The sequence below is a fragment of the Hermetia illucens genome, chromosome 3 (assembly GCF_905115235.1).
Source record: "Hermetia illucens chromosome 3, iHerIll2.2.curated.20191125, whole genome shotgun sequence".
NCBI lineage: Eukaryota > Metazoa > Arthropoda > Insecta > Diptera > Stratiomyidae > Hermetia > Hermetia illucens.
Window position 1 is genome coordinate 23,899,731 of NC_051851.1, and position 19,897 is coordinate 23,919,627.

The window sequence follows — 19,897 nt, forward strand, 5'->3', positions numbered from 1 at the left end:
CTATGTCAGGCCCGCGAAGAATCATCTTCTTTCCACCTTCCACCGTGTCTTCTAGGACCTAAACATCCTATAAATATCCCGCACACCTTCTGCTTCGTGGATCGTCCACCCTGCACCGGAAAGGTGTCAATAAGACCCCAAGCCAATGCGAAACAGTGTATCCCGCCCGAGAGTTACATAGCCAGGGTGGCCGGATTAGTCGGCAAGAATGAGAGACGATAGAAGAAGAGATAGTGATGTCATGCGCAACATCGAAGAAAGAGCTGTTGGCATCCAGCCAGGAGACAGTAACCGTCGAAGGCAATACATCAGTGACAGCCGTAGCATCGCTGTGCTGAAACCAATAACAGGGACAGGGTTTTTAGCTTGGAAACCACTTTCATCGAGCTGGATGTAGCGAATACCAGCCAATGTACATCTAACCCTAAACCGGCTCTCTCGACGATTACCTACCTTGTCGTGGTGAGATAGCTCAGTAAAGAAGATCCTCTAGGAAACGAGAGGTGACACTTGAAACCAAGCTGTAAGCGAAACCCCTAACCAAGGTGTGACTACCATGCCGAGGGCTGAATGGTCACAGGGGTTAAGATGTGGCCGTAAACAGTGAACTCTGGGTACCAGGCGACCCCGAGTTTCAACTAGTCTTATCTTGGCAAAAAGGGGGTCTGCCGAGGTCGACTTACTTTCCCCGATAAAACAAAGGCCATGGCAGCCAATTATGAGAAAATAACAACCTAATAAAAAACTAAAATTAAATCTCGATCGTGAAGATCCAATCCCGAGTGAAGGAGCAACTCTAAACTCATCGATGAAGAACCTGGGTCTAGACTCACATTCTCCACTTACTCAAGTGAGAACCAATATATTTGGGACCTAGTCCTTAATGGACGAGCCGAAGTAGGCCTCTTCTGTCAGCACTCCTGACCCCGGGCTCCAATCGGTGCCACTTGCTGAAGCTAAACTCTTACCCGTGGGTAAGCACCTGTCCACGGACAGCAAACAGCTTTCGGGCAAACCGCCTCCGGGTAAATCACAACCCACAGGCTGTGCCACGGTTGGGGGGAAAGGATCGTTGGGGCATCTGCGGCTAAGGGGAAACCGAAGCGGCAGCGGTCCTCGGACGATCCCAACTCTTCGACACAAAAGGCAGCAAAGAGGGCTCAGCCGGCGACGGCGAGGCATTGGCAGCCAAGGCTATCCAAGTCGATCCATCCGGTAACGATACTGAACAGTGCGAATAGCTTAGGAGAAAACTCCTTCTAGCTGTAGGGACTGCATCCTCGCTGATGTTAAGAAAGTTCGGGAACAAACAGGGTGGCGGCTCTAATACACGCTAGGGACCGTCACGTTACAAGTATCGGTTCCTAAACCCATCTTGGGGGCATCTTCATTTGAAGTGGTGCCATATTTCCCAAATAAATTTGTAGCATCGTAAAGCGGTGACTGCGCTTATCAGTCCTCGGATCAATAGCTGCAGGACATTTGGTGGGGTACTCAGTGGCCTAAACTTTCAACATGCTGACCTGTTGTATGCCAGTGGAAGTGATCGACCTCGCTCCTGCATGGTAGTCTCAAAAGACTTACAGGCTAATTTGGTTAACGACCTTTGTGATGGCGACACCACATCGGCTAAACTAACCATAAAAAGTCAACAAGGAGATAAGAAATACTATAGTGCTCTGCATATTTCCCCTATGACGCAGAAGGAATTTCCAGTGGAACATTCATCAGAGCTATTCAATATACCAAAAATAAACGCATGGGGGTAAGGACGCGTTGTCAACGTTCACCACATACGCTGGATATGTTCCAACATCAATGCAAGAGGATCGAGACTACTTGAGTATCTGGTAGGAACCGATCTGCAGATCCTTAATTTGGGTAATGGACCCACATCTTCAACGTAGTTAGGCGAGAGGTCATCGACATTCCCTGACATTACGGCTCTGGTCGGAAAGTGGAGAGTATCAAACGATATATACTCTCAGATCACACACGCATTGATTTCGTAATGGGCATAAATCCACCTCCAACAACGCCATTTCGGAATCCGAGGAAGACTGAGCACCCGAGTCAGGATCCCTGGGAGGCGCATCAAATCCATTGCTGGAATTGAGAAGACAACCCAGATGATCACAACTAGTATGAAAGAAGCTTTCGAAGAAAGCTGTCTACTCAAGATGCCAAAGTAGGGTAAAACACCATGGTGGAACTCGGATTTGACAAAACAGAGGAGTACGACAAGGATGCTTTTCAATCGTGCTCTGAAGTGTGATTCAGCCGCTGGCTGGAATCGTTATAAAGAAGCACAGAACGCTCTACAGAAGAGCATAAGGTCGGCCAAACGATCATCATGGAGGCGCTTTTGTGGAGAGACTAACTATTTTGAGGCAACCTCAAAGCTGAAGCGGATCCTTGTTAAAGAACGTAGCCAGAAACTGGGTTATTTACGTTTACAGAGCGGGAGGTACAAAGAAAGCGATGAAGAAACGGCAAACCATTTGCTTGTAGTGCACTTCCCAGGCAGCATCCAAAATCTAATCTTGGGGCCAACAGGTGCATACAGCCCTCAACCGAGAGACTGGAATCTGGCATGAAAAGTAGTATCATTGGAGGGAGTGAAATTAGCATTTAACTCGTCCCATAGATATAAGTCTAAAGGTTCGGATGGCACCATTCCTGCTCTAGTAGTAAAGGGAATGGATGCCCTGGGACTAGCACACGCTTATATTCCAATTAACTGGCGTGATGTGAAGGTGAGATTTATTCCCAAACCAGGGAAACCCACCTACATGGACGCAAAAAGCTTTCGACCGATCAGCCTGAAGTCCTTTCTACTAAAAGGACTAGAGAGATTAATACCACCGCAAGCCAGCAAAGAAGGGGAAGCGGAGTACTTATTCTAAACAAAACTTCGAAGAATAAGATACCGATACTGTCGACGAGCGAGAAAAAAAACCCCACTAAATACCAGCCGATGGTCGAAGAATACAGTAACGAGCAACTCGAAAACCAGCACCAAGAAAAGCCTACTGCATTTAGGCGTAATTGAACAGTACCAGAAGCCGAGGGTGCAAGGGTACGGACGCCAAGATCCCTCTGCACACGGGGAAACAGCAACAGCTTAGTATCAATGGAGAGTGGCTCGTGGCACTGAAAACGGTGGATTATAAAGCGTGGTTCAGGGGAGGGAACTGGCGAACCCCATATGCAAAAAGATCTTGCTGAGGGTAGCGCAAATAAATCTCCAGCAGTTGAGCTGTACCTTAGCAAGAAAAAGATTTCTACGACGCATTAATACAGAAGCCCTGGCTCGGAGAAAGCCGAACTATTAAAGGGCTTCAAAGCGAATATTACAATTCATTTTACAGAGCAAGAGGTACTGATCGAGACAGACTAAGAGCATGTATCATCGACAGGAATAGCCTACACGCTTTTCTGTGTTCATGGTCAAACTGAAGCATGAAAAAACAGAGAACGTATATCTCTGTTTGGATTACGGCCGATCAGCTCCACCAGAAAGACTGCAATATTTGAGGTCCGCCATCGCAGCTAAGCAGGCCAACCTGTTGATAGGCTGCGACGACAATGCAAGGCATACACTTTGGGATAGCTCGGAAATCAAGGGAATTGTTGGGGGTCTCTTTGACCTTATTTTTAACACAAACCTATCAGTGCATAACAGGGGCAGTATACAAACCTTCCATTTCTCTAGCTCGTAGAACTGCGTCGCTTGGAGGAGGTGCTTGATATGACCCAACTAACCGACAATGGGATTTTCAGAGTGAAGAACTGAACAGTGCTTGACCGCAGATCCTTCTCAGATCACAGAAACTTTTCAGTCTAGATCTCGCTGTAGAAGTCTACAACCTGTTCAGGAAGCTCAGGAGAGTTGACTAAACGGTGTCTGATCAAGTTATCATCTGGTGTACAAATTGCCAACATTGGCACGACAGACGAACTGGAGCCAAACCAGACATTACCGCCGTGATGCAATGAAGATCTGTTCAAACTCAGGAAGCTAACGTGAGAGATCTTCAACACCTATTACAGACACAAATATTGACAGCCGTACAAGGCCTACGTCAACAAGTCCAAGTCGGCCATCAACGACTATTGTCAGAACATTGAAGACACCGAATCTGCGATAGGGATCTGGATCAGGAATGTACCTCTCGAATAAAAATGAAAAGTGCACTTTTCCCTTAGAACAATATGGACCGTTCTTTCAGGTTGATGTGTATGCAATCCTTAGAGCGGCAACCTGGATGATTGACGAGCGGTTGAAGGGCAGGCGCATCGCAATCTATAACGATAATCAAGCTACATTGAGAATGCTGTGTAGTCCTTCGATCACTTCAAAAATCCTTCAGGAATATAGAAACTGGTTGAAATCTGTGTCTAGATTCAATAACGAACTGAAGAGCAGTTTTTCAGTTCGATAAAGTTTCGGGTCCATAATAGTGGGACCAAAGTTAGTTTTACGTTTCTCAAGACTATATATCCTGAAGGACTTGATTGCAAGGATTCAACCAAGTGAATGGGGTAATTTAACTTCACGGCAAAAGTTGAAAATTTTTATGCAGGAACAGGAACAGGTCAGTAGAGTGGTATCCTTCAAAAAAGCAAATGAACACTGAAGTTCGGCTTGAAACAGTACACGCTGCTCAAACTGTCATCCAAAAAGTGGTCTAAATAAATAGATCATAGATGCCATCCAAAAAGGTTGCACATTTTTCGACTTAACCATGTAGCCACCGTCGGCACTATTGATAATTATTAAATGCGAATGTGTCAAAGCGGCGTGAGTAGGCGTCAGCGTCATTCACTTCGACTCCACCCACCGACAATATTAGACAAATCTCTGAAATTAACCGCAAGTCACATATTTTGCAACTTGGGTGCTTGTCCAAGGATGAGGGTTCCATATTTCACAACCGAGAAAGCATGCTGCGTCCAACTGGTACGGTCCGCCATTAAGTGGATAGCGTAGTTAGGAATCCCTCGATTATTAAACAAAATTTTAATTTTCGGGAGGTTTCCAGAAGTAAGGCCGGAAAATGATAAAATCGACGACGCGCAGTCAAATAGAACAAACCAGCACTGTCGTTTGCTCGCCTGGAGGGCCAATGTAGAAATTTCCGAATCACAAAAGACGACCATCGGTTTGACAAGGTTGTTAGCGAATTGGATCCGGAAATTTGGTCGCAGGTAGCAAACGTAGTTAAGTCCAGTAAATACTGGAACTCGATAGTATATCAGCCCTTTCTTCCTTACCATCCCCTTTGCAAATTAGTGCTAGAGAGGAACAAGCACATATGTGCGGGTGACTGGACAGACTCTGGTGCGGCAAGCCACCCCAATACATTTGACAGTCTCAAAGGTGATCGCCAGCATGAAAAATCAAACATCCTTCATGGTGCTCTTACCACAATGCCTTTCGACCCGGCGCAAATCAGTGTCGTGACCAGTGCTGGCAGCAATCTGATCAGTCAAAAAATTAATTCGAATTCTGTCATATTCGGTGGTTCGAAGCAAATTACCTGCGTGAACTTTTAAATCAACACTGACGTGGACGTAACCATCATTGCTAGGAAATATCAACAACCCAAGTGAATCATTCCGACTTTAGGCCACCAATAGCACCAACATCATTAGGTACGGGAAAAAACATTACCCCCGATTTGGGACTTCGCCGCGTGTTTATCCAACAATTCTTGCAATTGATCTACTCAAGAACTATGGTTTTGCTAGTAAACAAACAGAGACCGAAAACTCGTCAATAGACTTCCTAAGTACCGCCAGTTATTTCGTGGTTTCGTCAGTTGCAGACGCTTCTCGTTACTATGATCTCTCGTGAAAATTCCCTAACATTCTGCACCTTTTCAACGAAACAGCAACAAGGAGAGGAGTCAATCACTATATTGAAACCTCTGGCCTGCCTGTAATCGAGAAACCCTAATGCTTCACACCACAGAAACTGACTGTCGAAAGGACAGAGTTCGAATCTCTGATGCAGAAAAGCTTCTGTCAAGTATTGAAAATTCCTTCGACTAAATGCAGTCACAAAGCCCAATCGTCGCTGGTCTGACTGGGAAACTAATATTTTCTAAAGTAGACTTACAGAGATTTGGTTTAGGAACTGACAGAAGTCCTGAGTACTGTCATCCACCTGGTGGTGGATCGGACCAATTGGGGAGAAACTTTCTACGATTGTTTTTGACTCATGTACACCTCTGTAACTTCCAATTTTTCAAAAAATACACGACTTGTAGTTTGGTCCAGGGAGAGATGAGGCAGCGTCTGATCAGTTAGGACCAGCTTGATTTGCTCACTCAGCATGCATTATATTAAGGGCGTAGACATCGTCGAATCGCTTACACCGTTTCGAGGTTTCAAATGTTGCTTGACCGCGTTGGACCGATTTTTTCGGTGGGCCGAAGTCATTCCTATTGCGAATCAATCAGCCGAAACAATCGCTCACGTTTTCCGATAAAGTCTGTGATCATGTGTCACGACAATTAAAGGCATTGACACCCTGCCTACCGTCTTGCTAGGACTGCGAAATAGCCTTAAAGTGAATCTCGATACCTTGCCAACCGAACTAGTACACGGAGCAACTCTGCGATTATCGGAAGTGTGGTTCGCTGAGGGCTACGCAGACTAGTCTTATCCTCACCCTTTCCTAGAAAGGATCGGAGAGCATATGAAAAAACTTCGACCGACACCGATGCAACACCATAAGAACAGGATAAGATTTATTCACAAGGATCTTCATTCGTATCCACATGTGTTTTTCAGAGCGGACCCCGTCAAGAAATCGCTGACGTAGCCCCACACAAGTCTCCATCGTATTTTTGAATGATTGTCGTCTCCAGTTGAAACCATCGACGTGAATGGGAAAATCAGCCACATGTCCATTGAGGGACTAAAATTGGCGTATCTCCCAGAAGATTTGGGGGATCTTTTGACATCCACCCCACAGTTGGACAAAGCGAAACGGCACCCTCAGTTAAAGTAAACATTCGAAGCAGCTGAAGACCTATTGGACATGTTCAAGTCTCACCCAATTGAATGGCCCAGGAATCGTTAATTCTTTCCTAAACGAAAAATACCCAAGTAAATCTCCAGCACTATGGACGTCATCTGTAGTCAAAGAGGCTGAAAAGAGCAATAAGGGCAAAATCCATCAGGAACATTTGACTTTCAAATGGATGATCGAGCTTTCAAGTATACGCAAATGATATGCCTACTTAATATCTCTGGAGAGGTTAGATATTGTCTTCAGTTTGTAGTTCTCTGGAGGTTCTGAAGGCACGGCACTAACCTTAGAGAAACTGCAACTGTAACGGTGTATCATGAAACCATCTAAATTGAATCATTAACCTTGAAAATCATTTGGAACCTAGATCCATAGAAGTGACAAGAGTAACGTCCAAACTGGAAATTTCTCCGAAGATCTCCCACTGAAGAAAAGAACAACTGGTTCCCGAAATACTGCAGACACAGAAACATTTTAGATCAGACTTGATCGGAAAGAAATTGAACCGAATTGAAACTGAACAGATAAAAACTCTGACTTGTCGGTTGTCTTGAAAAGATTTTACGCTTTGAAATGATTAGGGTCTCCCCTCAACATAAAATACATATTTATGTCAAGGCCTAAATATTTGAAGAATCTCAATAAAACCTAAGGAATTGCTCTAAATTCAGAAAATCGTTTACGTTTTCCTTACGACTACATTTCCAAAATTTTACAGCCCCGGCTTAGGACATCATATTTCATCAAAGTTCCGACAAAATTTCAATGAACGAGTACACAAACAAGTGTGCCTTCAGAAAAATATCTAAATTAGTTTATTTCCGATATTTACTTTCCGACACATTCCATACAACACAATAGCAAAGGTCAAACCGGACTCACTTGTTATCCACAAAGTCATTTTTTGGCCTCTAAATTTCTGAAATTTCCTTTTAAAATGACATTAATACCCCGTCATCCACCACTATTAGTTTGTAACAACTAAACTCAGGTTTCAAACGACTTTATTAGAGTGTGAAATTCAAAAACCACCAATGCGAAACCTCGCCAGGCAGGACACTGCAAACTAGTCAAGCTGAGTCCCATTTCAGCCCTCTCAATGGCATTTTATTGCGGAAATAAAACTGAACCATTGTCGAAGAAAGGAAATCTGATGTCCATATCCGAGTTTCACTGTAAATGTTTATGACTGCGTAAAGTGGCGAATGACAAATAGAAATGTGTTCATTCCTGCTGTTTTAGTAAATGATACAAGGATAATGAACACCGATCCTGTTTGTTCCTGTGAAGTAAAAAGGGCTTGCAGGTCCTGGCTCTGAAAAGGCGTCACATGACCGCAGGAAGTGTCACGCTACGGTTTTGTATCTAATTTCATTCACAAAACACCAGTTGCTGCAAAAAGAGGTATTTCGCAATGATATTTTCCAATTTCAAGTGGACCAGGACTTTGTTTTTCCGGAAAAGAGGCACACTTGGTACTTAGGGTCTCATCTTTTGTTACGTTATTAGACAAATGCCTGACATATGTTAGGTGTTTTCTAACTTTACACTGAATAGGGAAAGGATCAGGTATAGAAATGATATTTGACTTATAAAAAAGATGTTCACACTTCAGGATAAAGGCTCGGATCTGAAATATCCTTGTCTCTGTTATGACTTCATTTCATTCACTTCTAGTCATTGAAGGCTCTTAGTAGGAGCTACACAAATAAGACTTTCAAATCCAAAAAAAATCTGTAGTTACAAAGGAGTCAAGGCGCGAGTTATGGTAACGTGGTCGTTACTGGTGAAAAAAAAATAAAGAAAAATACAACTTAATTTGAACTAAACCGATTTATTCGAGCATAGCTTTCGCTGGCTGATTGATTATAACAAGTTGCTGTACTTATATTCGATCTACTATTTATATTAAAATTATGCTTATGCAATAGCACGTGTTAAGCTAGGTAATACAAAGTGCAAATTCCGGAAAATGTGTAGTAAGCAATTGTTAAGTTCAATGAAATAACATTAATTGTATTTATGCAAGTAAGTAGTTTGAATTTAGGATGAATGTGCCGACGATGGCTAAACGTTAGGGTAATGATCCCGTAACTCCTCCCCCCTTAGTGTGGAGCATGGGCCAAAGAAACTGGATCTTTGCAGGTTCGTTGGTCGGAGCTATGACAGGTAGGGTATGTAGGCCTGAGTTTTTGATAGTTCGTCTAGAAAAGGCATAATATATTATAAAAACGACGAGGATAATGCCTGTGGTTGCAGAGAGAGGTAGGTGCAGATCCATTAGTTCGAAGTCGGTTATCGAGTCCTTCTCTAGGCGCAAATTCGTGAACTGGTAGTCTCCTAGACGTTTGAGTTGAAGGTGATTATTAGTGGGCGATGTAAAGTTTATGTTGTTAAATGCAGCTGGATGTATGCTGATCTCGTCCCAGAAGGTTTGTATTTTGGAGCTGTATGTAATGCTGTTGATCGAAATCTCGCAGTCCTTGAAGTGGATTAGGAGGGTTCCCTTCGCTTTAAAGTCGTTAGGTCCACAGGTAGTATTAACCATCGTTTCCGGAATACTGATCAGCAACAAGTGATTTGGCTCTGGTTCGAAAATCTCGATGTCGTTTTCGCGATCGTAGATGTGACATTCGGCAGGCTTGTGATTCAGGATGCTTGCTACGCATTTTGAATGAGAGACTTTTTCCAAATTAGTGGTTTCGAGGCAATAAAATGTCCCCTCGATATTCTGACATTTATTATCAAGTTCTTGGATATGTTCATGCCCAAGGATGGCATAGGGTTTTGTTAATATTGTTCGGGTTTTGTTAATAGGTAGGGGTATAAGGTGAAATAAGAAGTATGATTCTTTTGAGAGGACCGGGATTCTTATGTTGAAGATAATATTTGAGTTATTTGAGTAGGCTTGAAGACTTAATAATTCGTATATGTGTTCATCGGATGTAATATTAATGTTTTGTTCTTCAAATAGGCGATATAATTCCGTTAGTTCTTGAGGATTCAGTATCATTTTGGATATAATGTTAAATTTTGCTAGAATGATTGCTTCTGAAATCCCGTTTAAGTGGTTATCAAGTACGTCAATGTTAATATTAATTTGATTCATATACTGCGAATATTTTATGTTTCTATTATCATTTCGAATTTGGTTTTTGGAAATTTCATTAATATGTTTCAAATAGTCAGTTATTGTTTTTTGTTGTTGATTTATATGTGCTGTAATGTTACCGAATCGTTCAATCATTTGCCCGTTTAGTTGGCTTTGTTGAGTTAATTTAGTTTCGAGTTGTCTTTCATTATCAAAGATTTTATTTATTTCGTTATTTATTCTTATCGCGTCGTTTGCATCCAAGTTCCCCGTAATACCTTTTATGATAGTACCTAGTCCGTCTATTAGTCCTCTTTTAGTCCGTTTGTGAGGCATCATTGCATCCAGTTTAGTTTTAACTTCGTCAACCTTCCTTTTTAATATTTCTACCATTCCTGTATATTCTGTAGTATTGTCGAAAATTGCTAGAGAGTCATGTATATTGTCAATATTTTCCTTGTATTTATCGAGTTGTACGATGTGTATCAAGTCTTTGTAGGATGTTATCAAACGTGCATTTCCCAAGTTTATTGGAAGTAGTCCATTCCTATGTGTCAGGTCTAGCAGGTTCATCGTCTGGCTGGTTACCATGGTCAGTAGGAAGAGTTCCCTGAAATTTTCGTTTTCTTTTAATTTTGGACTTATGTAATTTTTGGTTTTTGTCTGTAATAACTGTAACAAGATTATTCTTCTTAATTTTGTGTTTAGTAAATCTTCGATTCAATTTGTTTCGTCTACACTCTCTTCTAAACACTACCGATCCTTCATTGTAATTTTCTGGGTTTTCTCTATTTTTATTTAGTTTTGTTAATCGTCTATTGGTTTGATCAAGTAGTAAACGTTCTATTTCGGGATAGAGTTGTGTTTGAAATTGTCTAAGTTTTTCTAGATATTCATGATTACTAGTGTACTTCGCGTCTTTGTCAAACTTGTAGGTTCTGCCGTAGAATAATTCAAAGGGAGTGTATTTCGTAGCTGAATGGATAGCGTTGTTGTAAGTGATGATTACTTCATTAAGTATGTCTTCTGGGTCCTTGTCTCGGTGTTTGTCGTGTATTATTCTGTAAGTTTCAGTGATAGTCGAGTTAAGTCTTTCTACAGGTCCGTTGCTGCTTGTCTGCTGGTAGGAAACTAAGTAATGATTTAACGTATATTGTTTACAGAAGTCTTTGAAGATAGAAGATGTAAATTCGGTTCCTTGATCGGTTACGATTGTGACTAGATTTCTAGGAATCCCGTGTAGACTGATGAAATGTTTGAGGGATTTAATAATATTTAGGCTGTTTCGGGTTTCGAGAGTGTAGGCTGCCGCGAATTTTGAGAACTTATCAATGATGGTTAGTATGTAGCGTTTGTCAATTGTGTATATGTCCATATGGAGTACGTCTAAAGGTTTTTTTGGAGGATCTGGGGTTTGGTGCTTCGGTTTTTGAGGATTTCTGTCATATTTAAGTGTTTGGCATTTTTCGCAATTGTTGATTATTTGTGTGATTTTGTTCTTCATAAAAGGAAAGTAATATTCTCTCTTGAGATGAGCAAGAGCCTCATTTATTCCTCGATGATTACTTTTTAGATGGTATTCAGTAATTAAAGCATCTTGTGCATCGTTCTCACTTATTTCTTTTAGGATTTCCATGCATCTTACGACCTTAAAGTTTTTGGATTGAGAAAAATAGTTTGAATGAGTTTCCTGTATTATTCTGAAAATTTCTTCGGTGGTATATATTGCAGTTAGTCTATTGGGAGGAATAAATTTTTTGAAGATGTCGATAAGGTTTGTTTCCGTATATTCTTGCATTCGGATGATACGTCGCTGTTTATTTCTGAATGGCATTTCGAGAATCGTTTGGGGCCTATTGTTAGTTTTTTCAAGTACCAATTGAAGAGAGAATTCGTTTAAAGGGCGTTCAGAAATAGGGATTCCTGTATTAAGGTTTTCTTCTGCGGAATGCACAGTGGAACCCATAGTACTTTGTGCGGATGTACCTGGAGTATCATTAACATAAACTTCAGTTAAGTTTTTATTGTTCGTCTCTTTATTGATTTTTATTCGACTTAAGGCGTCTGCGTTACTGTTCTGGATACCCTTTTTATAATGCAATTTATAATCGTACTCTTCTAGCTTGAGCCTCCAACGTATCAGTCTAGAATTTGGATCTTTTAGATTCATCATCCAGATAAGGGGTTTGTGATCTGTCACTATTGTAAACTTCCTACCGAAGAGGTATGGGCGAAAGTACTTAGTGGCCCACACAATTGCCAAGAGCTCCTTTTCGATTGTCGAATAGTTGATCTCGGTATCAGTCAAGGTCCTACTAGCATAGCAGATTGGTTTATCACTGCCGATTGGCCCTTGTGATAATACACCACCAATTGCAAAGTTGCTCGCATCTGTTGTGAGCACAAAGGGTTTTTTGAAGTCCGGATGTTGAAGAATGGGATCGTTGGTGAGAATATCTTTACAAGATTTAAAAGTTCTCAAATAGCGATCGTTTAGATCAATACGTCGTCCCTTCTTTAGACATTCTGTGAGTGGTTTGGTCAATTTTGCAAAATCCCGAATAAATTTACGGTAATAGCCGAGTAACCCAAGAAATGATTTGATTTCTTTCGGGGTTCTCGGAATGGGAAAGTCGGTGATAGCCTGGATTTTGCTAGGATCTGGTTTAATACCTTCTGTTGTGACCAAGTGGCCAAGAAAAGCTATTTCCTTTTTGAGAAACTCGGACTTATCGAGTTGAACCTTAAGGTTTGCTTGACGAAGTTTCTGGAATACCTTTCGAAGATTTTCTACGTGTTCCTGCAAGGAGGTAGAGAATATAATGATGTCATCTAGGTACACTAGACAGATTGTTCCTTGCAATTCCTTTAAAACGTTATCCATGACTCGTTGAAAAGTTGAAGGGGCATTTTTCAGCCCAAATGGCATGCGTACATACTCGTAATGGCCACCTTCGACCGTGAAGGCCGTTTTAGAAACGTCGCGTGGATCCATCTCGATCTGATGGAACCCACTAGCGAGATCCAATGTCGAAAAGTACATAGACTTCCCTAGTTTGTCCAAAATGTCATTAATGTTCGGGAGTGGGTACCTGTCCCCTATTGTTTTCTCATTTAATTTCCTGTAGTCTATAACCAATCGCCATTTTTGCTTACCACTCGCATCTGGTTTTTTTGGAACTATCCAGACAGGGGAGCTCCATGGTGAGTAGCTGGGTCTAATTATGCCCTGGTTAAGCATATCGGAGATTTGATTACGCACTTCAGGTTTGTGTATGAAAGGATATCTATAGGATTTTGTATAAATGGGTAGTTCATCGGTAGTTCTGATGCGATGTTTCACTTGGTTAGTGAAAGTCAAGTCTTGTCCTTCTCGGAGGAAGATATCGTCAAATTCTCTACAAACTTTGAACAAGCCTTTCTGTTCTTCGGTATTTAAATGTGACACTCGAAGAAGGTTAATAATATCCTCATGTAGAGCCAGTGGTGACTGATCCCTGTCACAGCAGATGTTTAGGTTATTTATTTCTTCGTATCGGTTTGAGAGTTTTTCCGCCATAAGGGGATGTTCAATTAAAAGGATTTGTTCTTTTTGTGAATGGTTAGAAACCTCAATTGGTGCGTACCAATTAACCGCGCTGTAAATTCCTTCCGAGATTACTAGGTTAGGGGAGATTTTAGTTGATTTAATATAAATATCTCCATTTTGTATGTCAACAGGAAGTTTTACGATTACTTTTGTTTCGGGTGAAATTACGTATTTGTTAGACATGAAGTTCGGTTTGAAGTTCAAGGGGAGTACGGCATTGTTAGTCGTTATCACCTGGTTGCCTAGGTCTACTTTAGCTCCGAGGTTACTCAAAATGTCTATCCCAAGTAGCCCATCAAAATAACCGTGAAATTTGAATATTAAGAAACGCGAGTTACCGGGTTGGTTGAATTCAGTAAAATTTGGTAAGATAACTTCTTCTTTGACTTCGTGTTTAGAAAGAACAGTGCTAATCGAAATAGGTTTGATTGATTTTATATCACTCGGATTGATATATTCGGGGTTGATGAATGATGAAGATGCTCCTGTGTCGATTAAAAATTTTAATGGACGTCCAAAAGGGGAGGAAATGCTAACATAGGGTAGTAGGTTACCGTGTGTGTTAATATCTAGGTATCCGATTGGGTTGAGGAGGCATTCGTAGGAAAATTTTCCTCATCAATATTGTTTTCTTCGGAATTATTCTGGTTGCAGTTTTCGTAGGGATTAAGAAAATAAACGTCTTCATCATCATAGTAATATTGGGAATAATATTGTTCGAGATTATAGGGTACGCTAGTTGGGTTACCTTCCTCACTATTAATGTTTAAGAGGGATTCCTTTTGGGTTTTGGAGTGTGAGTTAGACTCCTGTTCCCCGACATTGAACAATTCTTTAGATGTAAAATTAGCTGGTCCGGTTGACCGGAAGAAATTACTTCCTGGTTCTCTTTGCTGTGGATGGTTTCTTCGAATTGTACCTGAGCCTATTTCCATTGGTTCAGGTTTTGAAACAGGTCCATTACTTGGTCTATTAGGTATAGAAGCTCTTTGTTGGAAATGAGGATAGTTATTCTGAAATGGAGCTTGTCGTTGGAATTGCTGAGGATACTGCGGAGGTCTAAACTGTTGTTGCCTGACAAAAGGATTTTGAGGTTGTTGATACATGCCAAATGGTTTTTGTTGAGGTAAAAAGTTAGGTCTGTATTGTTGATTAAACGGAGGATTCGAGAACCCTTGTGGGGGTATTAAAGGAAACAAAAGTTTAGGTTTAAACACATCCTTATTTTGTTGGGGAAACATGATGGGTTTCAGCGGGTTAACTGACCTTGGGTTTAATAGACTCCGGTTCGAATCTGACTTAGTATAAAGTATATTCTGCTCTTGTATGCAGCATGCGTAGGCTTCTGCTAGAGTTGTGGGTTTCATAGCCCGAACGGTGGACCCAAGTGGTTCTTTCAATCCCGATAAAAATGTGTTTAAGCACATCTCTGCGAAAAGAGATTTTTTTGCAGAGATCACATTGAGGTCACTTTCATGAATACACACATGATTATTCATACTACTAAGTATTTCGATAATTTCACTGTAAAATTTTTGCACCGAATCATTATTTTGTTTTAACACATGCAAGTCCCTTATTAAGGAGGTCTCATTCCTTTTGTCGGCGTAGTGAAGGGTTAGGTTGGTTTTAATGAGATTCCAATCTAGTGGTGTCCCATACATATTGAGGACTTCGTTCGCTTCTCCAACAATTTTGTTGCGAATGGCCCTCAATAATAACTTGCCATATGGCGTTCCATTTGTAACATCGATAAGGGAAAGTATTTCGTCGACGTTGCCAAGGAAATCAAACAGTAATCGCGGGTTACCCTCGAATCTTGGGAGATCCTTGATTGCGTCCGGTACCCGTAATGAATTGAAAATATCTATGGTTGTAACCTGAGGTTGCGAACTTGTACCTGGGTTAGCCATTATACTATATTCTATTTTGTTTTCTTCTTCACTTTCACTAACTAATATAGACAAACTTCGTGATCTGAATAAATTGGTTAATTTCGAGATTGAGCCAACGATTGATTGATTTGGAACACTAAGAATATTTTCACTCGCGGGAGATTTTATATGACCACTATCGGATTTATATTTTCTTAATTTAGTAGGAGAGTTATTACGTCTAAATAGCCTAGGAAGCGTGTTATAGGGTTTTGAGGATGGGGATTTCGATTTGGATGGGAGAGGCATATGACCAAGAACTTACTTGAGTATAATGATCAGTAGGACTCTCATAATCCTTGCTTTGTTTGCTCGAGTAGCGATATGCTTTCGCTGAGCCTGCTCTGCGCAACAATTATCCTTTGTCACTTGCACTTGCACAAATTAGCACACTGAACCGTAAGCGATCAACCGTCGCGAACCGATAATCCTTCGGAATTCTGCGTTTCTGCGTACTAGGAATCCTAAATCGTACCGTCCTCCGCCCTTACTTTTGCGACTGCGCCAGTTATGGTAACGTGGTCGTTACTGGTGAAAAAAAAATAAAGAAAAATACAACTTAATTTGAACTAAACCGATTTATTCGAGCATAGCTTTCGCTGGCTGATTGATTATAACAAGTTGCTGTACTTATATTCGATCTACTATTTATATTAAAATTATGCTTATGCAATAGCACGTGTTAAGCTAGGTAATACAAAGTGCAAATTCCGGAAAATGTGTAGTAAGCAATTGTTAAGTTCAATGAAATAACATTAATTGTATTTATGCAAGTAAGTAGTTTGAATTTAGGATGAATGTGCCGACGATGGCTAAACGTTAGGGTAATGATCCCGTAACTCGCGCGACTAAAGGTCAGCGTCTCAGCTGGTCACTTCTATAAATTGATTGGTTTGCCTTTGATCATTTGGACATCGGTATGTCCATACTGCATCCAAATCTCGATACTCTTCTAGTTTACAAGGAAACGTGGCCCTGTTTAAAAACCACCGAAATCTATATAAGTATAAAAATCCTTCACCGACAAACTCAGAAAATATATGGTACGACCAAAGCACGCAAAATAAGGGATGCCTCTACTTCGCAACTTGACTCAATTTTTTCAACACGAGGAGTCCAGGAAGTTAGCAAAGGAACTTCGGGAATACGCAGGAGGAAGCGGATGTTCTTTAAAAAAATGCATCGCGGTTATAGATACATTGCAATGCATCACCAGAGGATTTTTTTCGAGCTCTGAGGAAACTTTATACGTAGGTGAACTGGCCCCCAATTTGCTAACTTCTATAGTTTTCACCAAAATCCGTCCCACAAAATATTCATAAATCACAACATGAGTATCTTCCTTTTCCTTATAAACAATAACCCCAACCGAAACAATACTGACACAATAATTAAGGCGTCACACGCACTCAGCATCTCGTCTCTGCAAGCTTCTCACTGCAACAAGAAAGCCTGACAAGCTACTGTCAAACATCGGCTCCATCAACCGAAGTCTGACCCCACAACCGGGCTTCACCATAAAGTCATAACTTTGACCCTACGAAAGTAACACATTGCAGCATCACCCATCATCCCATTCCAGGACACCATGCCTCCTAGAATCTATCGCAGCACCGGGGATCATATTGGTCTTCAATCCGAGCCTTCTGTTAAATCAACCAGTGACGATTTTTTGAAGTGCTTCCCCCATCTAAACAACCCCCTGTGTTTAGATTAGTTTCAGCTCAGCATATAAGTACGAGCTGCTTCCTCTAGGCTACGCCGACGAAGGAAAACAACCCCGATCGCGTTTTAACTTATTTCACCGTAATTCCCCACGCCCCCTTCCCACAGTTGATGAAACTCTTTTCGGCCGGTGGAAGCATTCATCAAAATTTAAGGGAAGAACACCTGCATTACTGAAATCTGGTGAAATGACAATATATTGAACTCTGACCTCGACATCTCTAGTGCCTAGATCACAACCCCTTCCGAGCTAGAGCTCCTAGATTCATTGGACACTTCAGCCGATGTGTCTTAATATGCTTTTTGTACAGAAGTTTCCTAATCCTAGTGTGCGGCTATTATTTTTTAGGTTTCTTTTTTTTGCTTCGGTCCATTTGGGATAGGTCCTTGCCAACTTCTCGACATTTACATATCAGACTCTTCCTGAAAAGGACCCAACGCACCATAGGACTTAGAAGCGTATTTTCCTCTTATGCGTTCATGACGTGAAGGGACTTAAGTACCCAAGAAATTCGACCATCCTCCGAGCCAGGCTGACATAGAGGCATGGAAGTCGGTGCCAAAGGAAAACGTCAGTGGGGCTGCATTTATTGACTGGCGACAAGCGCCACCAGTTTTCGTCACTATTAATGGATTCTGGATTCTGAAACAAGGACCCAGCTTAATAGCTATCTGACATCATCTGGGTTCGGGACGGCACCCCCCTTAGGGTTCTTGTCTGCATTCAGTGTTTAGGGGTAACGTTTAACACCGTATGAGGTGATACCGGCATTTCGACGCAGGGTTGATGCTCTGGCGGACGCTTCCTTTGGCACAGAGTGGCGGATCCTGGTCGGGGGTGATATCAATGCCAGGGTACTTGATTGGGGTTTGCCTCAACTAGACTCTAGAGGGAAACGGATTCTCGGAATGACGGGAGAACAGGACTTGTGGTTTTGAACACCAGATCCACCGCAACATTCCGGCGACCAGCCTGTGAAGGAAGCATTCCTGACATCACTTTTGCGTCGGAATCTCTGGTATCATCGGTGGACGGGTGGCGAGTCCTAGAAGACTACTTGGCAAGTGATTACCAGTACACCAGTCTGCGAGAGAAGCATTTCAGACGTAACCTTCGCGTAACTGGTGTCGCTGGCAGACGGGTGGCGAACTCTGGAAAGCTTGTCGGCAAGTGACCATCAATACGTTGCCTTCGAATTCGTTGACAGAAACTCTCGATGTGTACCACCTCTGCGCTCGTTTTGTGCGTGGAACGTCGCGAAGGTGAACACTGGGAGGTTTGTCGAAAATTTTGGAACAGGTGGGATCACATTGGGGGGTGCTACTGGGGGAGGAGCGTTACAGCTGATAGTGTCATAAACTCAGTTATGAACCTGCTAACAACGACCTGCGGAGCTTGTAAGCCAAAGAGGGCACGAAACGTGCTATTGGTGGACGGCGCAAATTGCAGAGCTCCTGAAGGAGTGTCATAAAGTTTGCCGCTTGGCATGGACCATAATGACCCAGTACAAATCAGCCAAAAGCAAACTCCGCAGCGCAATAGACAGAAGAAAAGTTCGCTCTTGGCAGGATATGGTCGACGAAGTGAATGGGGACCCGTGGGGACTCGGTTACAAACTATAATAATAACCCGAAAAATCGGGGCTCTGCGGAATCCCTGTTCACTTTAAGCCGAGCATATGGACCGCATTGTACGGGCACTATTCCTTGCGCAGCCCGTACGGGATGATGACGTCGGTGTGGAGAGTGCCGAGGACTGCTCACTTTTCTCTTTTAAAGAGTTGAAACAGGCGGTCCTCTCTATGAAAAACAAGAAAGCGCCAGGATCCAATGGTATCCCAGCAGAGATATACAAACTGGTGTTCTAACATCAGCCAGACCTATGGTTCGACGCATTTAACGCTTGTCTGAAAGATGGCATTTTCCCTTCTGGTTGGAAGGTAGCGAGGCTTGCGCTGATCAGGAAAGGGAAAGGCGACTTGCTGTTCCCTGCTCTATGAAAAGTTAGAGGATCAGAGGAGCAGCTGCAAAACGGCATGTTGATGCGACCGGTAAGCGGATCGATGACTGCTCATGGTTTCAGCCTTGCACTGGAAAAAAACGAATCATGACTAAAAGCAGAATTCTAACCCTGCGTACCATATCGGTCAGCGAGTCGATAATCGAGTCAAAACCAACGGTAAAGTACCTTGGACTGACTCTTGACTCAAAGGTGAGCTTTTTTGAGCAAATCAAAGCAGCAGCTGCAGTTTTGGCCTTAAGTAAGCTAATGGCAAATATTGGGGGTCCTACGTCTAGGAGACGACGTCTTCTGATGACTTCAACGCATTCTGTCCTGCTCTACGACGCAGAGGTAGGGGCTGACGCTCTTGCAATGGAGGTATATCGTAAGCGTTTCGCGCAAGTACAGATACCGGGAATTTTGCAGGTGGCATCGGCGTACCGCACTGTCTCTGTACTGGCCGTGATGATAATCGCGGGAGTTATCCCCTTCGCCCTTCTTGCTAAGAAGCGTA